Source organism: Mastigoproctus giganteus, chromosome 14 (assembly GCF_048544385.1).
Source record: "Mastigoproctus giganteus isolate SK-2022 chromosome 14, ASM4854438v1, whole genome shotgun sequence".
Lineage (NCBI taxonomy): Eukaryota > Metazoa > Arthropoda > Arachnida > Uropygi > Thelyphonidae > Mastigoproctus > Mastigoproctus giganteus.
In genome coordinates, this window is record NC_143588.1 from 121,032,188 (window position 1) to 121,056,233 (window position 24,046).

The 24,046-nt window shown below is 37.8% G+C and overlaps 1 long non-coding RNA gene across 2 annotated transcripts in view; it reads right to left on the minus strand.

The window, feature by feature from the left end:
* Positions 1 to 19,707: 19,707 nt before the first annotated feature.
* The window catches only part of LOC150075694 (uncharacterized), a 28,183-nt gene continuing 23,844 nt past the window's right edge, over positions 19,708 to 24,046 (minus strand). For both annotated transcript variants that reach the window (XR_016547928.1, XR_016547929.1), the window contains exon 3: positions 19,708 to 19,815. This is a non-coding gene — a long non-coding RNA (uncharacterized LOC150075694). The remainder of the gene's footprint in view (positions 19,816 to 24,046) is intronic.

Here is a 24,046-nt window from a genome sequence, read left to right on the forward strand (position 1 = left end):
CTCAGCCCATCTGCTCAACCTTTCCAGATCCTGTTGCATCAGCATAGCGTCAGTAGTGTCCTTAATAACCCTGCCAACCTTTGTATCGTCTGCAAACTTGGACATTAAGCTTGATATATTACGTTAAGCATCAATATCATTTATAAATACAGAAAACAACAATGGACCCAACACTGAACCCTGAGGAACTCCACTAATAACATTAGTCCACGATGAGCAGTGTCAATTGATTACCACACGTTGTCTTCTCCCCCTCAACCATCTCTTTATCCATAGCAGCAATTTGCCTCCAATGCCACACTTCTCCAATTTGTGCAGCAGTCTTCCATGCGCAACAGTATCAAAAGCCTTTCTAAGATCCAAATATATAATATAAAAGTTATTCCCTGCATCCAGTTCTTTTGTGACTGTATCATAGTATCCAATCAAATTGGTCAGACAAGACTTTCCATTAACAAAACCATGCTGCGTCCGAGCTATAACTGAAGTCTTGTCTAGATGATCCTGCAGTGCTTCCTTAACCAGTGCCTCCATTAATTTTCCTGGAACAGAATTTAAACTCACAGGTCTATAATTACTTGTGTCAACCTTTGATCCTCCTTTGTGAATTGGGGTCACATTTGGACATCTGCAGTCTATGGGTATCTCCCCTGAGTTCAAAGAAGCTCTCCTAATTATGGCTAAGGATTTGCTTACTTCCTTTGCTGCCTCCTTTAATATAACTTTTAGATACTGAAGATTTTACAAATCTGTAAATTTGCATCATGGATAACTTACGAATGTAATTGGGTATCCAGTTTTCTCTCTGACCGCTCACTGCGGGTGAGGGTAGACGTCTCTCTGTCTTCTAAATTCTTCACTAATTGTGGTGTTCCCCAAGGTTCAGTTCTTTCTCCTCTTTTCCTCTTCTATATGAATGACCTTCTTCCATTGACTGGAAATCCTGTCCATAGTTTTGCTGAGAATAGCACTTTGCATTCCACCTTCCAGTTTCAGAAACCTTCAAACAGCTTCAACTTCTCGAGTATCCACTACCAAATCCTTAAATGCTGAACTCCAGGTAAGTTTCCATTGGGGCAAAAGACAACTTAGAGAATTTCAATCCTTATAAAACTGAGTCCTATCTTATATATCGCAAAAATAATTCTTCTGCTTATCTTCGATGACACTCCGAATGCTAGGCAAGATCTTGGAGTTCATCCCGACTTCTAATCTCTCTTGGCATAAAGCACATTACAAATATTGCTTCCTCTGATTAAAAAAAAACTGGGTTTTCTCTTTCGCTCACGGCGTTACTTTTCATCCAAACAGTTGCTTTCTCTGTAGAAATCGCAAATCTGGCCTACATTAGTATATTGTTCCCGCACCTGGGACAGTACCCCCAAAACCTCTCTCAGGTTTCTAGATTTCATTCAAAAGAGGGCAGTTAGGTTAATTAACTCATCTCTAACAGAGTCTATCCACTCTGTCTCACAGACTTTGTTTTTCTGCTGCATGCCTTTTCTGTAGGTACTTGCACCGGCACTGTTCTTCTGAATTGGCTTCTATAATTCCCTATCTCTCTCTTTCAAAGCAGTCTGAACACATGCCGAAATCAGTCAACATCCTTTTACTGTCCAAGTTCACACTCATTTTCTTCTTCCTCATTTATTCATTCAACTTCTCTCTTCTGGAATATCCTTCCTTCATACGTTTTTCCTGAAAATTACAATGAACCGAACTTCAAATCTAATGTAACAAGTATCTTCTTTCATCTTTTCAGCCTGCAACCCATGCACGCTACTAAGTACTCTTGGTTCTAAAAAAAAAAAGGACCTATACATAACAATGGTCGTTGAAAATGAAGAAAAATTTAGTATGGAAAACATTTATTTAACATGATATACCGTAAGATTGGAAACTAATTATAAGGAATTGTGGGAGATGTGGTTTCTTTCTTTGGAAATTCTTTACTTTTTATTTAATTTTATTTTACTTTATTGTTTATTATTAGTTATATTTTATAGTTTACAATAATATACCTATATAAATCTAAGCAGACGCCATTACAGAATTTTTTGTGCGAACCCCCAGGGGTTCACGATCCACCGGTTAGGAACCGCTGCTTTATACAATGGGAAAATCACTTTCTTATCCCTTGCCCTTTGGGTAGAAGAGTTGGTAGGATTGTAATCCTCCCCAACGCGGGTGGAAAATACCTTAGTTCGAGTCCTCTCGATGACGGGGGAAGGCGTGGATTTTTTAGGCCTTTTTTCACAAAGTTTGCTTAGCAACTATAATACTGTACTCAGGGGTGGGTAGCATGATTTTTTTTATCCCGGTAGCTCGAGTTTTCATTCAGCCAACAAAACTGACCTCAGAACACGCAATTTACAGCCAATATACAGGGTCCAGTCACATTATTATGATCACCTACCTAGTATCCAGAATATGTGCCTTTTGCAGCATGCACCAGAGCCAGCCACCACGGGAGGGACTCAATAAGTCTGCAGAAGGTTCCTATGTGTATTTGTGACCATGCAGACTGAGTGCACCCCGGAGTTCCTTGGTGGAGGATCCATCCGTCTGATGTATTAATCGAGGTGGTCCCACAGATTTTCAATTGGTTTAAGATCCAAGGAATTTGGTGGCCAAGGGCTTGAACTCTTTATCGTGCTCCTAAAGCCACTCATGGACAAATCTGGCGAAATGGCATGGCCATTGTCTTGCTGATAGATACCATCTCCCTTCGGGAACACGGTCAACATGTAAAGGTGTACCTGATGGGCAACGATCAGTAGGGTAACCATTTGCATTCGGGCTGCCCTCCAGAGGTATCAGCAGACCCAAGCCATGCCATGAAAACATTCCCCAGATCATAATGCCGCCCACCAGCCTGCCTTCTGCCAACAATCGTGTCAGGGTGTCTGTTCTCAGAGGTTTTACTCCTAATACGCCACCGTCCATCCATTCGGAGCAGAAACCGTGACTCATCAGAGAAGGCCAGCCATTGCCGCTTGGCTAGGGTCCAGTGTGAGTATTGCTATGCAAACTGACAGCGATGTTTGCAATGAATGGGCGTTGGCGTGGGTGCACTCACCAAGCCTCTGCTCTGAAGCCAAATGCACAACAGGGTTTGCTGGTGTCGTGTTGGAGACCTTTCTGGTAGCCCCATGGTTCATTTAGCATTAGTAGAGGCATATGATGCAAGAAAGAAAGTTATGATGCAACAGCAAAAAAAAAAAAAAAAAAAAAACACTTCCACTTCACCCCTCCGTTCGAAATACCTGTCCAGCTGAGCCTTAAATTTATTTAGGCTATCAACTTCCACAACAAGGGATGTGGAAGTCTGTTCCACCAATCAACTACCTGCTGGCTAAAGGCAAATTTCCGGACATCTATCCTACATCTGTCTTTCCTCAATTGAATTTATGCCCTCTCAGGTGATTATTCTGAACAAGAGGAAGAATCCCATCAGCACTGAGCATGCTCAAATCATTCAAAGCTTTATACACCTCTATCAGATCACCTCGCCGGTGCCTAGTCTCCAGACACTCTAATTTGTAAAACTTAAGTCTTTCTTCGTAAGCACAACCCTTTGTTCCATTCACTAATCTTGTTGCCCTTCTTTGTACTCGTTTCAGCAGCTCTACATCCTTCTTGAAATGAAGCCTCCAGACCTGTATACAGTACTCAAGGTATGGCCTGACCATTGCATTACACAAGGGAATAATCACCTTATCCCTGCTAGAAAAATTCCTGTATATCATTGACAAGACACAATGAGCTACTCTGGCAGCCCGTCTGCATTGCTCAGAGAACTTCATATTTGTCTGCACAATTACCCCCAGGTCCTTTTCATTCTCTACCACTGTCAGTGTAATACCACAGAGTTGATACTTGCTCTGGGGTTGCTGTTTCCCATATGTAGTACTTTACATTTGTCGATGTTAAACTTCACCTGCCACCTCTAAACCCACCCGCTCAACCTTTCCAAATGCTGTTGCAGCAGCATAGCGTCAGTAGTGTCCTTGACAAACCTGCCAACCTTCGTATCGTGTGTAAGCTTGATATACCATCATCAATATTATTTATAAATACAAAAAACAGTAATGGACCCAACACAGAACCCTGAGGGACTCCACTAATAACATTAGTCCACGATGAGCAGTGTCCATTGATTACCACTCTCCGTCTTCTCCCCCTCAACCACCCCTTTATCCATAGCAGCAATTTGCCTCCAACGCCACACTGCTCCAATTTGTGCAGCACTCTTCCATGTGCAACAGTATCAAAAGCCTTTCTAAGATCCAAGTGTATAATATCAGTCATCCCCTGCATCCAGTTCTTTTGTGACTGCATCATAGTATCCAATCAAATTGGTCAGGCAAGACTTTCCCTTTAAAACCATGCTGTGTCCGAGCTATAACTGAAGTGTTCTCTAGATGATCCTGCAGTGCTTCTTTAATCAGTCCTTCCATTAATTTTCCTGGAACAGAAGTTAAACTCACAGGTGTATAATTACTTGTATCATCCTTTGTGAATTCGAGTCACATTTGCACATCTCCAGTCTATGGGTGCCTCCCCTGAGTCCAAGACTAAGGGTTTGCTTACTTCCTTTGCTGCCTCCTTTAATATAACTGGATTGATCCCATCACCCCCAGGTGCCTTTCTTGTGTTTATCTTCCACAATTTCTCCTCCACTTTACTCTCAGTTATTACAAGATTATCTAGCTTACTGCCAGATTTGAATACAACTCCGGCATTCCCCTCGCTGAACTACTCATGTGTGAATGTCGATGCAAAATATCCATTAATTTGTTAGCCACCTGAGCAGGATCATCAACAGTTGAACCATCGATATCAAATGGACCGAACTGATCCATCCCCTTCCTTCTAGAGTAAACTCTTTGCTATTTTTCTTTGCATCCTTTGCCAAAGATTTCTCGTAATCTGCTTCGCCTGCCTAACCTCCTTTGTAACTTGGTTACAGATCCCCATGCATTTTCTTCTCTGCCATATGTCTCATTAGATCATCTAACATCCATTTCGGCCTAAACCTTGAACAATATTTCTTAGTTGATATGTAAAGCCTAGTAGCTTCCAAGATAAGTTTTGAATTTGCTGCTGGTAACATCATCAGTTGGTCCCACTGTATAGAATTTAAATACTGTCTCAGTCCATCGTAGTCGCCTTTACAAAAGCAAAAACCCTTCCCTTTACCCCTGATGGTAGTTACCTCTTTGAGTAAATTCCACTTCAGCACACATCCTGTTGTTTTTATTTATTCACATTAAAAGACTCCAGGTTCTATAGCCCACATTTTGCAACATTCCTCAGAGCAAAATCCCTTAGCACTCCCAACCAATCTAGCTCCTTGCTGAGATCCTCTGAAGTTAGTTCTGTATTTTTATGCGAGGCCTCCAAATCAGAATACAACATTCCAAATGAGGGTCACCATCATTTTATAAAAAGAAGTAATAACTTTCTTCTCTACTCTAGCAAATGTCCTACACATCATGGATAGATAGTAAAACGAGCCTTCCTGCTTACACAAAGAAAAGTTGACAACTGTTTGTTATAAAACACCTAAATCTTTCTCATCTCGAACCATCTTTACTTACTATTTTTCATGCTATATGCATAACCATCTAAGTCAGTGGTGTTGTGATCACTGTCACCTAGTGGTTCCTTTATCTGCAGTTTCTTAATGCATGAAGAATCACTACTGATAATGATAATCAGATCAAGAGTATTACTCCCTCTAGTTGCCTCCCGAACATGCTGATGCAGAAAACAATTATCCATTAAATCCACAAAAGCCTTGCTAGTGTGTGACCAACCCACAAATTCCAGTCAATATCTGGGAAATTAAAATCCCCCATTGTAAGACTTTCTGATTTATTGGCCCACCCTATTTCCCTGTACAGTTTCTTATTATTCTCATCAGAGTCATTAGGCCTATAGCACACTCCTACTCTCAATTTTGATCTCCCAATGCTTATGTCACACCAAACTGACTCGACACTGCACTGTCCAGCAATGTCGACTGGCTTCACATCCCTCCATTTTGTGTTTCTTAACTAATAGCATAACCCCTCCTCCCTTCCTATCCTTTCTGCACACACTGTACTCCCCAAATTCCAGTTCTGCATTCTACAGTATGCAGAACTGGAATAACAAATAACTATTTGTTATTTCGTTTTATCTGAGTCACACATCTCTGATATCCCAACAATATTTGCCTTTGATGTTTTGTGCAATACCTCAAATATATTTACCAAACTCCTAGCATTGGTGTACACACAAGTATACATGCACCTGTTCTTTTTCTTAGCTACCCTAACACAACCCATGTGTTTACTTGTACTGCAATGACTCCCAGCAGTCTCTGAAATATCCTGCATCTTGTTTTCCAGGCTTCTGCTCATTCCAATAGAAGCAAGAATCACTTTCACCTCTGCCAGTGGCTACTTTTAATCTATTAGTCCTTGTATCCCCCCAAGCTAGTAGTTTTCCGACCCATCTTACACTGCCTCGATAGCATCAGCAAATATTTTTGCACCCTTTCTATTTAAGTGTATTCCATCCTTGTAGATTCATTTGGATGCCCAGTTGAGCAACAGTAGTGCATTGATCAGTCCTGACCAACGGTTTCAGCCGACGTTCACCTCTGGGATCAATGGCACTTGGGGCTCCACAATTGGCACGTCAGGTCATCAAAACTCTCCCATTCATCCAGTTTTGATACACTTGCACCACGAGCATTTCATAAAGTCCACCGTTTCAGAAATGCTGGCCTGATAGCCGAAGGTTATGCATTTTCCAGGTCTGATAGAGCACGGGCTTTGGCCACGACAGAGGGTGTTACTGTGTTTATGGATGCCGAACATCAAGCCTTATATATGTTTGCGGTGTGAACTCGACATGTGCACTGTATAATGAAATATAATTTCGATTATGAAATTATATTTCATAATCCCAAAGGGGTGAAATCTAACAAAGCAACAAAAAGTAAGATTTTGAGATGAGTGTTCAATATAAGTAATTAAAATTTGGGGCACACTATTTATCCATTGCGTTCTTATACTAGCTACGAACAGATTAATATTTTTCAATTTTTATTTTTTGATTTTATTCGATGGATAGAACACAGCATTGTGCAAGTTTGGCCTTCCAAAATTGGTTGTGATTTTCTGAAATGAGACAAACTGCAAATAACAATTCTCAATTTTTGATTATTTTTTTCCACTAATAGAAATTTCAGATTATCACTCTGTTCCATATTTTTCAGTTGTTTTTAACCAATTTAAATTTAATATTGTGAGCGAATTTTCTATTTTGAGTTCTCAATTCTTTGGCATGAGATTTTTTTTAGGTGTATTTGCATATATGCAAAATCACCATTGTTTTCACCACTTCCTTCCAGCTGTCTGGCCATTCGCAGATAAGAACTCGCCACCCACTCTTTGGAACTTCAAGAAATTTCAAAGAGTGGATAGAAAGATTCACTTGATGGGTAAAATACATATGGAAAACAGCAACCCCAGAGCAACGTTTCAACTCTGTGGTACTACACTGACAGTGGTAGAGAATGAAAAGGACCTGGGGGTAATTGTGCAGGCAGATATGAAGTTCTCTGAGCAGTGCAGATGGGCTTCAAGAGTAGTTTATGGTGTCTTGTCAATGATATACAGGAATTTTTCTACCAGGGATGAGGTGATTATTCCCTTGTATAAGGCAATGGTCAGGCCACACCTTTACTGTATACAGGTCTGGAGGCCTCATTTCAAGAAGGATGTAGAGCTGCTGGAACGAGTACAGAGAAGGGCAACGAGATTGCTCAGAATAATCACCTGAGAGGGCATAAATTCAAATTGAGGAGACAGATGTAGGATAGATGTGCGGAAATTTGCATTTAGCCAGCGGGTAGTTGGCTGGTGGAACAGACTTCCATCCCTTGTTGTGGAAATTGATAGCCTAAATATATTTAAGGCTCAGCTGGACAGGGATTTCGAACGAATGGAGGGGTGAAGTGGAATTTTTTTTTTGGCTGATACTGCATTAGCTTGCTTTCTTGCATCATATGCCTCTACTAATGCTAGCTGCTGGATATCTGTTTTGTGGCAAACAGACTTGGGCTGCCATGATTGCAGACATTAAAAAAAAGAACAATTTGCTTATTTTAGGCCTACTGATCTGTATATATTAACTTGGCTACTCTGACTTAGTTAACTTGTATTTTTTTGAGTTTTTCTGTACTTTGTTTGGTAGTTGTTGGTGCATCAGCTTCTGTGGCCATAATGCACCTCCCAAGGTTTTTGCAGTACTTTGATCCAAGCCCGAGGCGGGATTCGAACCCGCAACCTTTAGGTTGCCAGGAAGTTCGGTCGGCATTCTGTACTTTGTCTTCTCCTTATTCTCATGGTGGACAATAGTGGTGAACTATTGCATTACACAGGGCAGCTTCAAGAAGTCTGTGGTTCTCTTTGGACTTGTTTCTTGATGGCTATTTTTAAATTTTGGCATTTACCAACTAAAGGGCATTATTGGTGTACATATTATGTAATTGCATGTCATCTATTTCAGTCCTAAAAAAAAACGTAAGTTTTTTCAGTTGATTTTTGGAGGGAACAGTTTCACAGTACATTGACATTGTTTTCTTTATCTTAGTGGATCTTATTGTAACTGTGTATATTATGAAAAACTTAATTTTCTAATTAATAGAATTTCAGATCCTCAGTGATGGTTTATATATAGTGCTGTTCAAGAGTGGATCTCACCTTTATATTGTTGAAAGGGTTATTCTGCCAACCTAACTGAATTTAATTTCTTATTATTGTATATATAGTACATTGCAATTATGAGACTGGGCTATTTTTGGACAACCTTCATCAGTCAATATCTCTGTAACCACCCCTTCTAAGTCTTATAATTTCACAGCTTTATTACTTCAATTGTGATAATTTTAGTTAATCTCCCACTTGACAGCCCTTTCGGGAATAAACTGTCAAAAATCACATTTTTCTAAAACTCCATTCCACTACTTTTTGGTTTGCTAAGTTGGTCACTTTTAACTCTAGTTTGAATACCTTTATAACCTTGTTTTGTGTTGTGCATACATATGCATCCCCCAAAGACAGCCGCTCCCCTCCCTTGTGACTGTTTAAAAGGAGCTCCTATAAATAAACTATTTGTTATTTCAGGGTCCCTTAGCTTTAAGTCTTGTCAATTATTTAATTCAAATGTTTTCACTTATAATATAGACACAAACTCTGGTGCTATAAATTGACATATCAGATAGGTCAAGATACTGTATGAACTAGTGGTTAATGGATTTCTCCCACTTCTTGGGAGCTGGATCAGGTGTGCAGGTGCATAAGCACTCATGCCTTGAGTGACTGGAGTTCAAGCCCGTGACTGCTGAATACGGTGCTGTTTCTTGTATTCTGTCTATCTTCTAAACTCCTCTGACCGTTTGGTCGTCCCGGTGTATAAACAGAAAATTTATTTTATTATTTATATGAGTGCAAATTTCTAAGCAGAAAGTAAAATACCAGTGGAATAAGAGTATAAAAAGGAAACACAGAACAGAAGTAAGCTTAGAAGATTTTGAGAATAAGTGGACAATAAGAACCTGGAGCTTTCTTGACATCAGCACTGTTCACAATTCCCCTGACCTCCTTTTGATGGAAGGCCACAGGGGAAAAAGTGGAGTGTACTAAGGAGGTAGTTTACCAAGATTGTCAATACAAGAATTAGAAGAAAAGTAGGGTGCCAGTAAGTCAGCTTTATCTTTAGCCAAGGTGGTAGCACAGATGGGCAAGAGGTTGGGAACAGACTGGAATACTCAACTACCATTTGGACAAGAAGCAAGTTTGGACTATTTAAACAATCACCAAAGTTGACCTCCAGCATTTTGTGTATTTTCTTATTTCTTTACTCACAGCTGTCTTTGCAATATCAACATAACAAAATGTCACCTAGGTCACAAGAACTTGTGCCAGGGCTGTTCAAGATAAGAATGTTGCATATTGCAATTGGCTTGTATCCAAATCTCCAGGTTCATTTTCTGCCTACACAAAAGCTCACACCAATTGTAAAGTAGTTATTAAACAATCCAAACTGTACTGTAAACAGACTAAGAGTAAAAAACTTGCTTTTGCCAAAGGTAGTTGAGCATTCCAGTCTTTTCCCAATATCTTCTCAACTTTCCCACCTCAGTTAAAGAAAAAGCTGACTTACTGGCATCCTACTTTTATTCTAATTCTTGTATTGACAATTCTTGGTAAACCACCATTCCTAGTACACTATGGACTGTTTAAACAATAATCGTTGGGTGAACGCCAACATCAATGTCGATGTCCAATGAAACCTTATGGCTGTAAGGTTTTGTGGGGCATTAGCAGTGCTCTTGGTGCACATGCATGTCGAGTGGAACTGGCTCGATCACTTCACTTGCATGTCACAGCTAATTGATTGCAGAATGCTGTTTAAACAGTGTTAACACCAACTTGGGAAAACTGATAGAGAGGTTGCAATCATTACAGAAAGTTTATGAAGATGATGCTTTGAAGAAAACAGCAGTTTATGAGTGGTTTAAACAGTTAAAAACAGACAAGGAACACTGGAAGATAGACACCCTTCAACATTGTGAAAGTGAAAAAACTTGCACAAAATGAGTCACATGACTGACACACACACACAATCCTGACAAAACTTTGGAATGCATTGCGTCTGTGCAAAATTTGTTCCATGCTTGCTGTTAGGCAATCAGACAGACTGCAGGAAAGCCATCTCAGGTGATTTGTTTAAAAAAAAAAAAAAACTTGGCAGGATCCAATCTTCCTAAGAAAAGTGGTCACTGGGAATGAGAGTTAGGAGATTGCCTATGACCCCTAGACCATGGTGGAATCATCCAAATGGTACACAGAAATGTCCCCAGTACAAGACGTCTTGTGTAACAAAATCTATCAAAATCATACTAATAGTTTTTTTTTTCAATGATAAGGACATAGTGCACCACAAATCTGTGACTGGGCAAATAGCCCAGGGTCCTGAGCTGGATATCATCATTCTTCTCTTTCTTGGTGATTCCCTTCTACTTTTGACTCTCTCTCTCTCTCTCTCTCTCTCTCTCTCTCTCTCTCTCAGGGTAACTCGGGAACTTTTTTTTTTCCTGGTGCAGCATAAGCCTCAGGCTTCCTTGCACCATATGGCTATTAATAATAATAATAATAATAATAATAATAATAGGCTGAAGTGGCAACTGAAGTTTAACGTTGACAAATACAAAGTACTGCATATGGGTAGCATAACCTAAGAGAAACTTTCCACTTCCCTGAGTGTAGTACCACACAGGGAAGTGGAAAGTGAAAAAGAGCTAGGGGTAGTTGTGCAGTCAAATATGAAGTTCGCTGAGCAATGCAGATAGTTTGCCAGGGCAGGTCATTCATGGAGTCTTGTCAATGATATATAGGAATTTTGCTAGCAGGGACAGGGAGGTGATTATCTCATTGTACAAGGCAATGGTGAAGCCACACCTAGAGTATTGTATACAGGTCTGGAGGCCTCACTTTAGGAAGGATATAGAGTTGCTAAAACGAGTACGAAGGGCAACAAGATTGGTGAGGGGAACAAAGGAGGTGCTCTTACCAAGAAAGGCTTAAGTTCTGAAAATTGCAGCAACTGGACAGTAGGCACCTGCGAGATGATCTGAATGAGGTGTATAAGGCCTTGAATGAGTTCAGCAAGAACTCATTCAAAGGGGGATTCTTCCTCTTGCTCAGATTAAGAACCTGAGTGGGCATAAATTCAAATTGAGGAAAGGCAGTTGAAGGATAGATGTGCAGAAATTTGCCTTTAGGTAGCAGGTGGTTGATTGGTGGAACAGACTTCCATCTTTTGTTGTGGAAGTTTATAGCCTAAATAAATTTAAGGCTGATCTGGACAGGCATTTGGAATGAATGGAGGGGTGAAATGGTAGGGTTTTTTTTTTTTTTTTGGCTAATGCTGCATAAGCTTGCTTTCTTGCATTGTATACCTCTACTAATACTATTCATGATTTAATTCAGTAGTAAAGAAAAGGTGGGGAAGGACATGTATGAAATAATGAAACTTTTGGATATGGTGTACACACAGCAAGGATACATAGCCAGCTCTCTGACGTGGCCTTGATAATAACCCCTCCCATGCAAGCTACTCGGACTCCTTTCAGTCATTATCTGGCAGAGTACAGAAGCGACATTATACACTAGCTGATATGGATGCCTCCTAGAGTTACCAAATAGGTTCAGTCTAGTGGACTATTTAGTGGCCAGCCAGCAAACACCATTTTAAAGCAATGCTCTCAAAATATAAGAAAGACTGGATTTTGCCATGATGCCTATCATAACTTCAAAAGACATCACTCCTACTGCATTATGAAAAGAGATGAGGATCCAGAGCTGTTCTCTGGAGGCTAAACATGTTTTTACTTCAAGCCTCCAATAAGCAGAGTGGTGGTATAGTTGAATCTTCTACCACCTAGTAAGGGTGACTTGAATGATCTCATTGGAGATCTAGACCTCTCCAAACATAAGCTAAACTTCTCATTTCCAGACTACATTTTTATCCAGAAACACATTTTTAAGGAATGTTGAAGTGGTTTACAACTGAAAACAAAATTCAATTTTGGCAACATTCTTTTCAGTAAATGGTCAGCTTTGCTACTGCCATGATATCAATGGAGTTTGGGGAATTATCACAAGTCCACATTACATATGAACAACACCTCTTCACTAATACCTCACAATAAAGTTTGAAAGCTGTTCTGTTGAATAATGACCACCACAGCCGAGCCATCAGGCATATGAGTACATAAGTACCCATGTTTTGAGTGACAGTGGTTCAAGCCTGTGTGATTACTAAACATGATGCTGTTTCTTGTATTCTATCTTAAGGACTCCTCTGACTGTGCGGTTTTCCCAGAGTATAAACAGATAATTTATTTGACTTAAAGCCATTTATCCCTATTGACTACTCTGTTCATCTAAAGGAGATATACTTAACATGAAGACACTATTCAAAGCAATTCAATACACTCATCAATGGAATACCTGCAGTGATCTTTGGTATGTTATTGGGTATTCAAGGAGGTTTCACAAAATATTGTTTCCTACGCCTGAAACAACCATTCTATTACATCAGATGGGACGGGCTTAAAAGAAGCAGTACATATAAGCTAGGAATGAGCAGTGGTAGTGTGCAGTACATTCCAATAGTGGACCATGAAAATTTTCCTTCTGCTTCTCCACATTAACTTGATCTAATGAAGAGATTTTTTTAAAGTGATGGGTAAGATGAATTCAAGATTTCTTTACTTGAGTGAGAAATTTCCCAAGATCAGTGCTGCAAAAGTGAAAAAATGAGTCTTTATAGGCTTCAAATTAGGGAACATCTGCAGGATGAAATCTTAAAAAAATACTCCAATGTAATAGAACCAAAAGCACAGAAGGCTTTTAAATGGCATTGTGTAAACTTTTGGGTAACCAGAGGTCTCTTGCATACAAAGATGGAGTTGAGAAAGTGCTGAGTGCACATACACATTATGGGATGTCTTATGTCACTGAAACTTCTTCATTTCTTGCATCTAGAATTCTTTCCAAGAACGTTGACGTAATGATTGATAAGTGGGGGAAATGACATTTCCCCAACTTATCAATCATTTCCATCAACTTAAATGTCAAGACATTTAAGTTGATGGAAAGTTGCAACTAAGGTTTCTTCCACAAACACACATTGACTACTGCTGCATGTTGTACTGAGACACTCCAGACAATGCATAAATTGTCTCAGTCTAAAGGAGATCATATGTACAACATTTTTAAATGTATATTTTTTTTACAATAGTATCCTGTTTGTTATTTGGTTTTTAGGAGCATTAGCAACTAAGGCCATATTGCTCCGGGATATGCGGTGGTCATTCCGACCTTTCCGCATTCTCCGTATTTGGTGGTGACGGGCTCGAACCCCGGTCTAATCAAGAAGCTTGTGCTATGTACTGCTGCTCCTTCCCACCTGGCTACGGAGACGCCTATAGTATCCTGTATTATTTTAAGTAAGTGTATAAAACATATTGGGTAAAAGTAATAAAAATGTAATTGTAACCAGTCTCATGTTTTGTAATGAAATTTACTTAATATGTACTGTTATTATCAGGAGTGATATTGTAAAAACTACACAACAGAAAAAAAACTGAGAACATATTCAAAAATCAGCACACAAAATTGGTCTAGAAGTGTATTCATATCTATAAAAAATAAAAACAAAAGTTTCACTTTGTTGACCAGTGCAATTTAATCCACTGATATTTAATCCTCACTGATATAGTAATAATTATATACCAACTTTGATTCAGCACAATGAGGTAGCATGTTTTTTTTTAATCAATACTAAAGTTATTGTATCTGCTGGCTTAGATTGTGTAGAAAATTAAACATTTACAGAACAAATTAAAAAAATAAAATTTGTCTTTAACTGTGAAATTGTATAGAATATGCACCAATAAAACAATAGCAAACAATAAGTTTTTAAATGCAGCTGACTGCATTTGAAGGCAACATTCATTTGTAGACAATATTTTCAGCAATTTTATATTTACACAGACAGTGATGGAAAATAAAGAATTCATTTAGCTATATTATGAATTAATCAAAATTCATTACATTTGAGTAGTAAGAATAAAATTTCAACTAACACAAGATCTGGTTTTTTTTTTGTTCCATATCATGCATATTCAGCTTACAGAGAACTAACTAAACATAAAGAACTAACTGCTGTACAGTAAAATCTCATTAGAACGAACTTTTAAAATCTCATTAGAATGAGGTGCACGAATCATATCATTGTACCAAAGTTTCAGTCTACTGAATATTGCTGAAAATTACTTCAAAAAAAAGCACTACTTTTTCAATTAAATTCTGCTGCACTTTAATATACAGAAGCAGGAATTTTTTTTTTATTTCGCTTAAATATCACAAATTGTATGAAAACAGTAAAACTGCTTTGTTTTGCTAAAAAAGGAATTTCTGTACTTACTCCATAACATGAATTTAGTTCAGTTAAGAATAAAATGGTTGACACTAACCAGAAGGATCATTACAAACGTAGTTCCAATTTTTTTTTTCATTACACATGTAAATCCAAAAGTTGTAGCAGCTTAAGGAGCATCTGAGAGCCTTTGCTAGTAAACAGGATGCATTTGAAAAGAAGGTAGAAAGAGAGAGATCTTGTGAGGTAAAAAGAAAAGTAGGAAGCTTGGTAAAAATAAGTGTCTGAAAGAAAAATTCAGAGAAAATTTGGTAATTGCAATTTTATTACAAAATCAGTGTTAGCAAAGGATATCTCTATTTTATTACGAAATAAATATTTTTAAAAGTTCAACTTTGTGAGAATTGATTGTGTAGTCAAATTCAGTCATAACACTAAAGTCAAGGCTTGCTCAATTTGACTTAGACTGTAAACAATAATAAACATAACACAAACACATAAATGGCCTGAAAGGTGAATACCACAGAACTGAGGTAACCTCAACTTAATTTTCTCTTAAACAAAATGTAAAACTGTAAAGTTGTAAAAAATTTAAAAAGGAGAAAGTTCCTCTAATGTTGAGAAAGGGCAATTGACTGGCAGGGAAAAATAATTTTAAGAAAGTTTAAATGTCATTCAGATTTTAATAAAAAAAAAAACAAAACAAAACTATAAATTAACATTACTGTTAATTTATAGTTTTGAAGAACTGAAATTCTTATTTCAGTTCTTCAAAAACTGAAATTCTTATATGATTTTTAAGATTTTTTAGTTTTGGAAATGATTTGCCACACATTTCATAAATGAAAGGTTTTTCATTGGTGTGAATTCTCAGCCGACTTGCTCCTTTTTAACCAGCTGGGAAATAGTACCATAAATTGCCCTCACCTCATCTTACATATAAACTTTGACACACCAACAAGATCTTTAAGAAACCATCCACTACTAAAACCATCCTACGCATGAACAAATTATGGATACTACAACTACTATAATAGGACTGCAGGATCAATCAACAAAGCAAACTAGGAGATATTTGATACCACTGGACACTTAACTTTTGCAAATTAGTGTCTGGAGACTAGGCACCTGCAAGGTGATCTGATTGAGGTGTATAAAGCCCTGTACAGTTTGAGCATGCTCAATGCTGATGGGATTCTTCCTCTTGCTCAGAATAATCGCATGAGAGGGCATAAATTCAAATTGAGGAAAGACAGTTGTAGGACAGATGTGCGGAAATTTGCCTTTAGCCAGCAAGTGGTTGATTGCTGGAACAAACTTCCATCTGTCATTGTAGAAGTTGATAGCTTAAATAGCTCTAAGGCAGAACTAGACAAACAATTTGGAGCGAGTGGATGGGTAAAATTAGATTTGTTTGTTTTTTGGCTGATGGTATATAAGCTTGCTTTCTTGCATCATGTGCCTTTACTAATGCTAATATTTCAAGAGGCAACTGAAATTGCTAATCACACCTTTTACCTGAACCTTAAAATTGATTTTTCTCTCTGTAGTGTGTGAAGAAATACCAGTGTTCATTTTTTCTCATACCTTTTCATTTCAGTCTGACTGATCCTTCCTTTCATTTTTATTTGTTGGTTTCAATTAACTAATTGTTTTGTCTTCACTTTATGTACATTTACTTCTTTTCCTTGGAAACCAATATTCGTAGTCTGTTTGAAGCTGTGTAATGATGCTTTGTAGCTGCTTAAATAAATAAATCTATTTATTATTATTATTTTTTTTTATGGAATGGTACCGTATGATGCATCACTACATACCACAAGATAGGGGTGTGTGTGTGTGTGTGTGTGTGAGAGAGAGAGAGAGAGAGAGAGAGAGAGAGAGAGAGAGAGAGAGAGAGAGAGAGAGAGAGAGAGAGAGAGAGAGAGAGAGAGAGAGAGAGAGAGAGAGAGAGCATAATCATTTGAAAATGCAAAAAAACACAATAGAGTGTTATACTGAATTATTGTTCCATGTCTTAAAATTAAAATTTTTTTTTTTCCCCAAGTGAATCCTCTCAGAGATGTATTTACAAAATAGGGTACATAGCATTCTATGCAAAGGGAGGGGAGAGGACTTTGAAAACAATTCCTCATACTGAATTTTTTGCTATATCAAATTATTTCTTTCAAATGAGATGGTACTGGTAAATGATACAAGGAAGCAAGCACTATGGGAAGTCAGCCTGCACTTAGAAACACTTTTGTGATAGCAAAATTTTCTTTAACCAGTATTCATTATAATGGAATTTTACTGTACATTGTTAACACTCATCTTCAGATTTCAAGATGCAAGTACAATTTATTAATTAAATAGGGCTCAAAAACCAATACAGCTTCCCAATACAATGTTTATACATTAAGTCAAAAAATTAAAAATAGATGGGATCTCAAACTTAACAGCCAAATGCAAATAAACTATTATAAAGCAGTTTCCATCATGCAAGGTCTGCATTAGCGTAGAATTACTATTCTGTCAGGACCATTTTCTACTCAGTTCTTAATGAGCTGCACTCCAGAAATGGTTATTACACCTAAAACAATAAGTACACAGAGTCACATATTTGAGGAAACTAAGCAGAAATTTCTGGCTGTAAGAATCTTGTATAAATTTTATTGATTGTGAGCCATCCAAAATAAAATTTTACAGAAGCCCCTTCTCTTTCACATGAATTCTTAAGTGCCTTTTAAGGTGACGTGATTCTGTAAACAATTTACCACATATTTCACAAACAAAAGGTTTCTCATTGGAATGAATTCTCATATGACTCTGCAGGTTCCATAAAGTCGAAAACAGCTTGCTACATATTTCACACGTGTAGGGTTTCTCATTTGTATGAACTCTTTCGTGTCTTTTAAGATGACCCCACTCTCTAAATGATGTACCACATATCTTACACGTGAAGGGTTTTTCATTAGTGTGAATTCTTATATGATTTTTAAGATTTTTTAGTTTTGGAAATGACTTTCCACACATTTCACAAATGAAAGGTTTTTCATTGGTGTGAATTCTGAGATGATATTTCAGACTTCCAGATTGTGAAAACCCTCTGCCACATATTTTACACTGATATGGTTTCTCATTGGTATGTATTCTAACGTGACGTTTAAAATTTGATAGAAGTAAAAATACCAGCCCACAGACTTCACAAAGAAAAGATTTTTCTTTAGTTTGACATCTTAAAGTGGTAAGATTATGTGACTGTGAACATGCTCCTCTATCTGTTTCAAAAGAAACAGATTTATGGCAATGCCCTGTATGGTGCCTGAGGTATCTTAACTGTGAAAATGCTTGGTCACATAATTTGCAAACAAATTGTTTTTCAAGTGTGTGATTTCTTAAATGTCTTTTAAAATCTCCTAGCCTTTTAATTGCTTGGCCACATACTTCGCAAATAAAGGGTTTTTCATCAGTGTGAACATTCATATGAATTGTCAGATATCTTAATAGTGAAAATGTTTTTCCACATATTTTGCAAATAAATGGTTTTTTAGCATGAATTTTCACGTGCTTCTCAAGTTCATGTCTGTGTGAAAATGACTTCTGACATATTTCACAAATTATAGGTTCGTTAAGGTGAGTCGCTTCATGAGATTTATACTGCAACCACTCAGAAAATGTCTTATCACAAGATCTACATTTAAAAGGTTCCTGAACAGATTGAAGTTTGTGATCTTCAGGAGCTATCTCAGTGTAAAATGGAATGACCGCAGAGGTCACAATCTGATGATTTTCAGAAGTAAGACTTTCACTTTGTGAAGGACGATATACTGTTTCTGTATATGAACTTGTATTATCATTATTAGATTTATCCATTTTATATACGTGTATCTTCTATTCTTTAGAATAAAAAAATTTCAGTCAATGGCCAATTCTAGCTGCAGCACTGCAAAGCCTTTGTTCACAACAATCAGTGTAATGTGAATTATATTTGACTGCAGAATTCTGTGAAAGCATATATTTGCATTTCTATGTATGTATTGGAAGTTATTCATCTATACAAATGCAATCTATTTCATACTTTTTTTTTTTTTTTTTTTAGGTGTCTGCATGAACATCTATCAAAAAAAAATAATAAATAAAATAAATATAAATATATATATATATTATAAAATAGTCAAGGGTCAGTCATGAAATATACGTACGCTTTACCTGTGCTTATCTCTACCATTAGGCCTAACTTCCATTACTGCTAAATTCAGATTGCTTTGTAGATACTACCACGTGCTAACGTATATTTCATGTAGAAACAAGAGGCCCTACTTTTTGCTCTTTCCTGCGATTTTGATGGTTGACCCCGAATGAAGATGTTGAAATCATAAGTTGTTCAGCATTAAATACTTTTTATTTTTCCTATATCTTTCTGTGCTTTCCGCAGTTTCAATTTCTGTTTAGCAGCTCATTTCCTATTCTGTTCCTCTCAATCAACTAACTTATATATCCATTATGGTTGTTGGGTTCCTGCTACCAAAATATGCGGGGTCCCTAGTCCATAAACCATATTACTATATTTTAATATTCCTCTTCAACCTCTTATAAATATAATTTATATACATATATAAATTATAATGTATATTTTAAATATATTTGTATGCTATTCATTTATTCATATATTTCTTATAATATATATAAAAATCAATAAACATGATGAACATTTCACTTGCAGATATGTCCTGGTCTCCCACCTTATTCAACCAAATCTCAAATTATACTTTTTTTTTTAAATGGTGTTTCTTTGTTTTTACGAAACCTCGAAATTCTTGCTATCTGTCAAAAAATGAAGGGTATCATAAACATATATTGAAAACAAAACGTGATTATAATGATTAGTTATAGCAAATACCAAAATGTAAATAAATAATAATTCAACATACAATAAGGCCTCGACATATATAAGAGATATATTCCAGGACTTCTTAAGTAGAGTTTTACGTAACTCGGGAATGACTAATAAAATTTTGCCACTATATCCAAAATTACAAAACCCAAATAATATCCTCAGAAGAATGAAGAAAAACACTTATTTTTTAATTAATTAGCTTTTTTTTTATATTAGTTTAACTATTTTTATAACTATTATAAATATAATTAGTATAACTATTTATATATATATATCCGATAATTCAAAATAAAAAAAAATAAAACATAAGCCAGTAGTATAGCAAAAACATAACACAGACCGAACGTAAAATAAAATAAACCAACAGGGAGGATGAAGAAGTAAAAATAAACAGTAGCCAAAAGTCCCCTATATAATTTAGCCTTTAAATCCAATATAAAATTTAAAATAATGCCAATTATATGATAATTTAGCGGTACCCCCCCCCCCCCTGTAAGGTACCAGTTCCGAAAAACGTGAAATATCATCAAAAAGGGGTTAAAAGAACTACTAAGAGAAAACAAAATATCATAATAATAGACTGACCATTATGCGCCATATTGACAGAGGATCACGAGGACAATAATGGTCATGGAATCGCTGCATTTAAATATAACTCAGTGATAATAGTGGGTTGATATGCTAAATAAGTAGCGCCTGTGCCGCCATCTATTCTCCTTTTATATAAGCTGGCTAAGCTTACATTATGTCAGTTGTGTGGCTCTGCTCTAGAGTGCTGTCTGTTCTATAATTTATTTCTCGCTGCATAAGGACCACCACCATGCAAATCCTCTGCATTTGTGGATCGATCGGAGGAAGAGGAGTGGGTGGTTTGGTTCTTCGATCTTTTCGCCTTTGCGACAATTTGCAAAGCTTGCAGTTTTCTGATCCTACTAACACTGCCTCGATAGCATCAGCCAATATTCTTGCACCCTTTCTATTTAAGCGTAACCCATCCCTGTAGAAGAAGTCTCTCCTGTTAGCAAGCACAGACCACGCTGAAAAAAAATTCTACCCCAGTTGATGACATATACCCTATAATCTTAAGGGAGGCAGCAAATGAGTGCATTGAACTACTGGGGCTAATTATGAGAGCATCACTGGGCTTAGGAGTGATTCTGTTGGATTGGAAAAGTGCCAACGTATCTCCAATATATAAGAGCGGTTTTAAGAGTGAAGTCGGAAATTACCAGCCGGTTAGTCTAACTTCAGTAGTGGGGAAAATCATGGAGACAATGATTAAGGGTGGAATTCAGAATCATTTTAGATAGAAATGGAATTCTGAAAGATACTCAGCACGGTTCTGTAAAGGGGAAATCATGTTTAATCTGTCAGCTATTTTGACAGGGTCACTCAAGAGCTAGACTTAGGGAATAATTTTTAAACTGTTTATTTGGATTTCAGCAAAGCATCTGACTCAGTCCCACATGAGCAGTTACTTTATAAGCTGGAACAGGTTGGAATCACAGGGAAAATCCTTAGATGGATAGTAGGATGGCAGGAGGCAGAGAGTTGTGTTAAATGGTTATTCCTCAGATTGGGTTGGCATAAGAAGGGGGGTTCCCAAGAATCAGTATTAGGACCACTGTTGTTTTTGATTTTCATAAATGACATCGATGAAGAGATAGAGGGCATGATGTCTAAATTTGCAGATTATGTAAAGATTTGTAGAGTAGTTAATGACCACCGGAAAGCAGAGCTTCTTCAGAGTAACCTAGATCAGATAGACTTCAAGAATGGTCAGAAAAATGGCAGCTATGCTTTAATCCAGCAAAGTGTAAGGTACTGCACCTGGGAAACAGTAACCCCAAAATAACTTATACACTTCGCAGAAAAGGATGCTATAGCAGGCGAGTTTTATCTTTGGCTGAAATGGCAATAGAACCAGCTGGATTTTAAGAGGTGAATACAGAAATGGACAGAGGTGAACTAAAGCCAGTAGTGGAGGAAAGGGACTTGGGTATTAAAATACGGTCAGACATGAAGTTCTCCGAGCATTGTAGACTGCAGGGAAGGCCCATGGTGTCCTATCGATGATTTATTGAACAATTGTGAATAGATATAAGGACGTCATAATCCCATTATATAAGGCTATTGTTAGACCACACTTGGAATATTGTGTTCAAGTATAGAGCATGCACCTAAAGAAAGACATTGCAGTTCTTGAAAGGGCCCAAAGACGGCTAACTCGCCTGGTAAGATCGGCAAAAGGGTGTCCATATGAGGAAATACTTCGAATATGTGGGTTGCAGAGCTTGGAAACTACACACCTTAGAGGAGTTTTGATTGAGGTGTTTAAGGCTCCGAGAGGCATAAGCAAAATAAATAAGGACAAAATTTTCATGGTTATAAATGATTCTAGAACAAGGGACCATAATTTCAAGTTACGGGGGGAGATGTTTAGACTGGATTGCAGGAAGTTTTATTTTAGCCAGTGAGTTATAAATTACTGGAATAAATCACCTACATGGGTGGTAGAGGCTGACAAGTTTGGGGAAATTCAAAGGTCAGCTGGATAAGGAGGGAGGGAGGGAAGGAAGGAAACGTTAGCATTTTAGCATTAGCATTAGTAGAGGCATTTGATGCAAGAAAGCAAGCTTATGCAGCATCAGCCAAAAAAAAAAAAAAAAAAAAACCCACTTCCACTTCACCCCTCTGTTCGTTCAAAATACCTGTCCAGCTGAGCCTTAAACTTATTTAGGCTATCAACCTCCACCACAAGGGATGGAAGTCTGTTCCACCAACCAACCACCCGCTGGCTAAAGGCAAATTTCCGCACGTCTATCCTACATCTGTCTTTCCTCAATTTGAATTTATGCCCTCTCAGGTGATTTTTCTGAGCTAGAGGAAGAATCCCATCAGCATTGAGCATGCTTAAACCATTCAAGGCTTTATACACCTCTATCAGATCACCTCGCTGGTGCCTAGTCTCCAGACACTGTAATTTGCAAAACTTAAGCCTTTCTTCGTAAGAGCACCCCTTTGTTCCATTCACTAATCTTGTTGCCCTTCTCTGTACTCGTTCCAGCAGCTCTACATCCTTCTTGAAATGAGGCCTCCAGACCTGTATACAGTACTCTAGGTGTGGCCTGACCATCGCCTTATACAATGGAATAATCACCTCCTTATCCCTGCTGGAAAAATTCCTGTATATCATTGACAATACTCCATGAGCTACTCTTGCAGCCCTTCTGCACTGCTCAGAGAACTTCATATCTGCCTGCACAACCACCCCCAAGTCCCTTTCATTCTCTACCACTGTCAGTGTAGTACCACAGAGTTGATACGTTGCTCTGGGGTTGCTGTTTCCCATGTGTAGTACTTTACATTTATCAATGTTAAACTTCATTTGCCACCTCTCAGCCCATCTGCTCAACCTTTCCAGATCCTGTTGCAGCAGCATAGTGTCAGTAGTGTCCTTGACAACCCTGCCAACCTTTGTATCGTCTGCAAACTTGGACATTAAGCCCGATATACCATCATCAATATCATTTATAAATACAGAAAACAATAATGGACCCAACACTGAGCCCTGAGGGACTCCACTAATAACATCAGTCCACGATGAGCAGTGTCCATTGATTACCACTCTCTGTCTTCTCCCCCTCAACCACCCCTTTATCCATAGCAGCAATTTGCCTCCAATGTCACACTGCTCCAATTTGTGTAGCAGTCTTCCATGTGCAACAGTATCAAAAGCCTTTCTAAAATCCAAGTATATAATATCAAAGTTATTCCCTGCATCCAGTTCTTTTGTGACTGCATCATAGTATCCAATCAAGTTGGTCAGGCAAGACTTCCCCTTAACAAAACCATGCTGTGTCTGAGCTATAACTGAAGTCTTGTCTAAATGATCCTGCAGTGCTTCTTTAACCAGTGCCTCCATTAATTTTCCTGGAACAGAAGTTAAGCTCACAGGTCTATAATTACTTGTGTCAGCCTTTGATCCTCCTTTGTGAATTGGGGTCACATTTGCACATTTCCAGTCTATGGGTACCTCCCCTGAGTCCAAGGAAGCTCTCATAATTATGGCTAAGGGTTTGCTTACTTCCTTTGCTGCCTCCTTTAATATAACTGGATAGAACCCATCCACCCCGGGTGCCTTTCTTGTGTTTATCT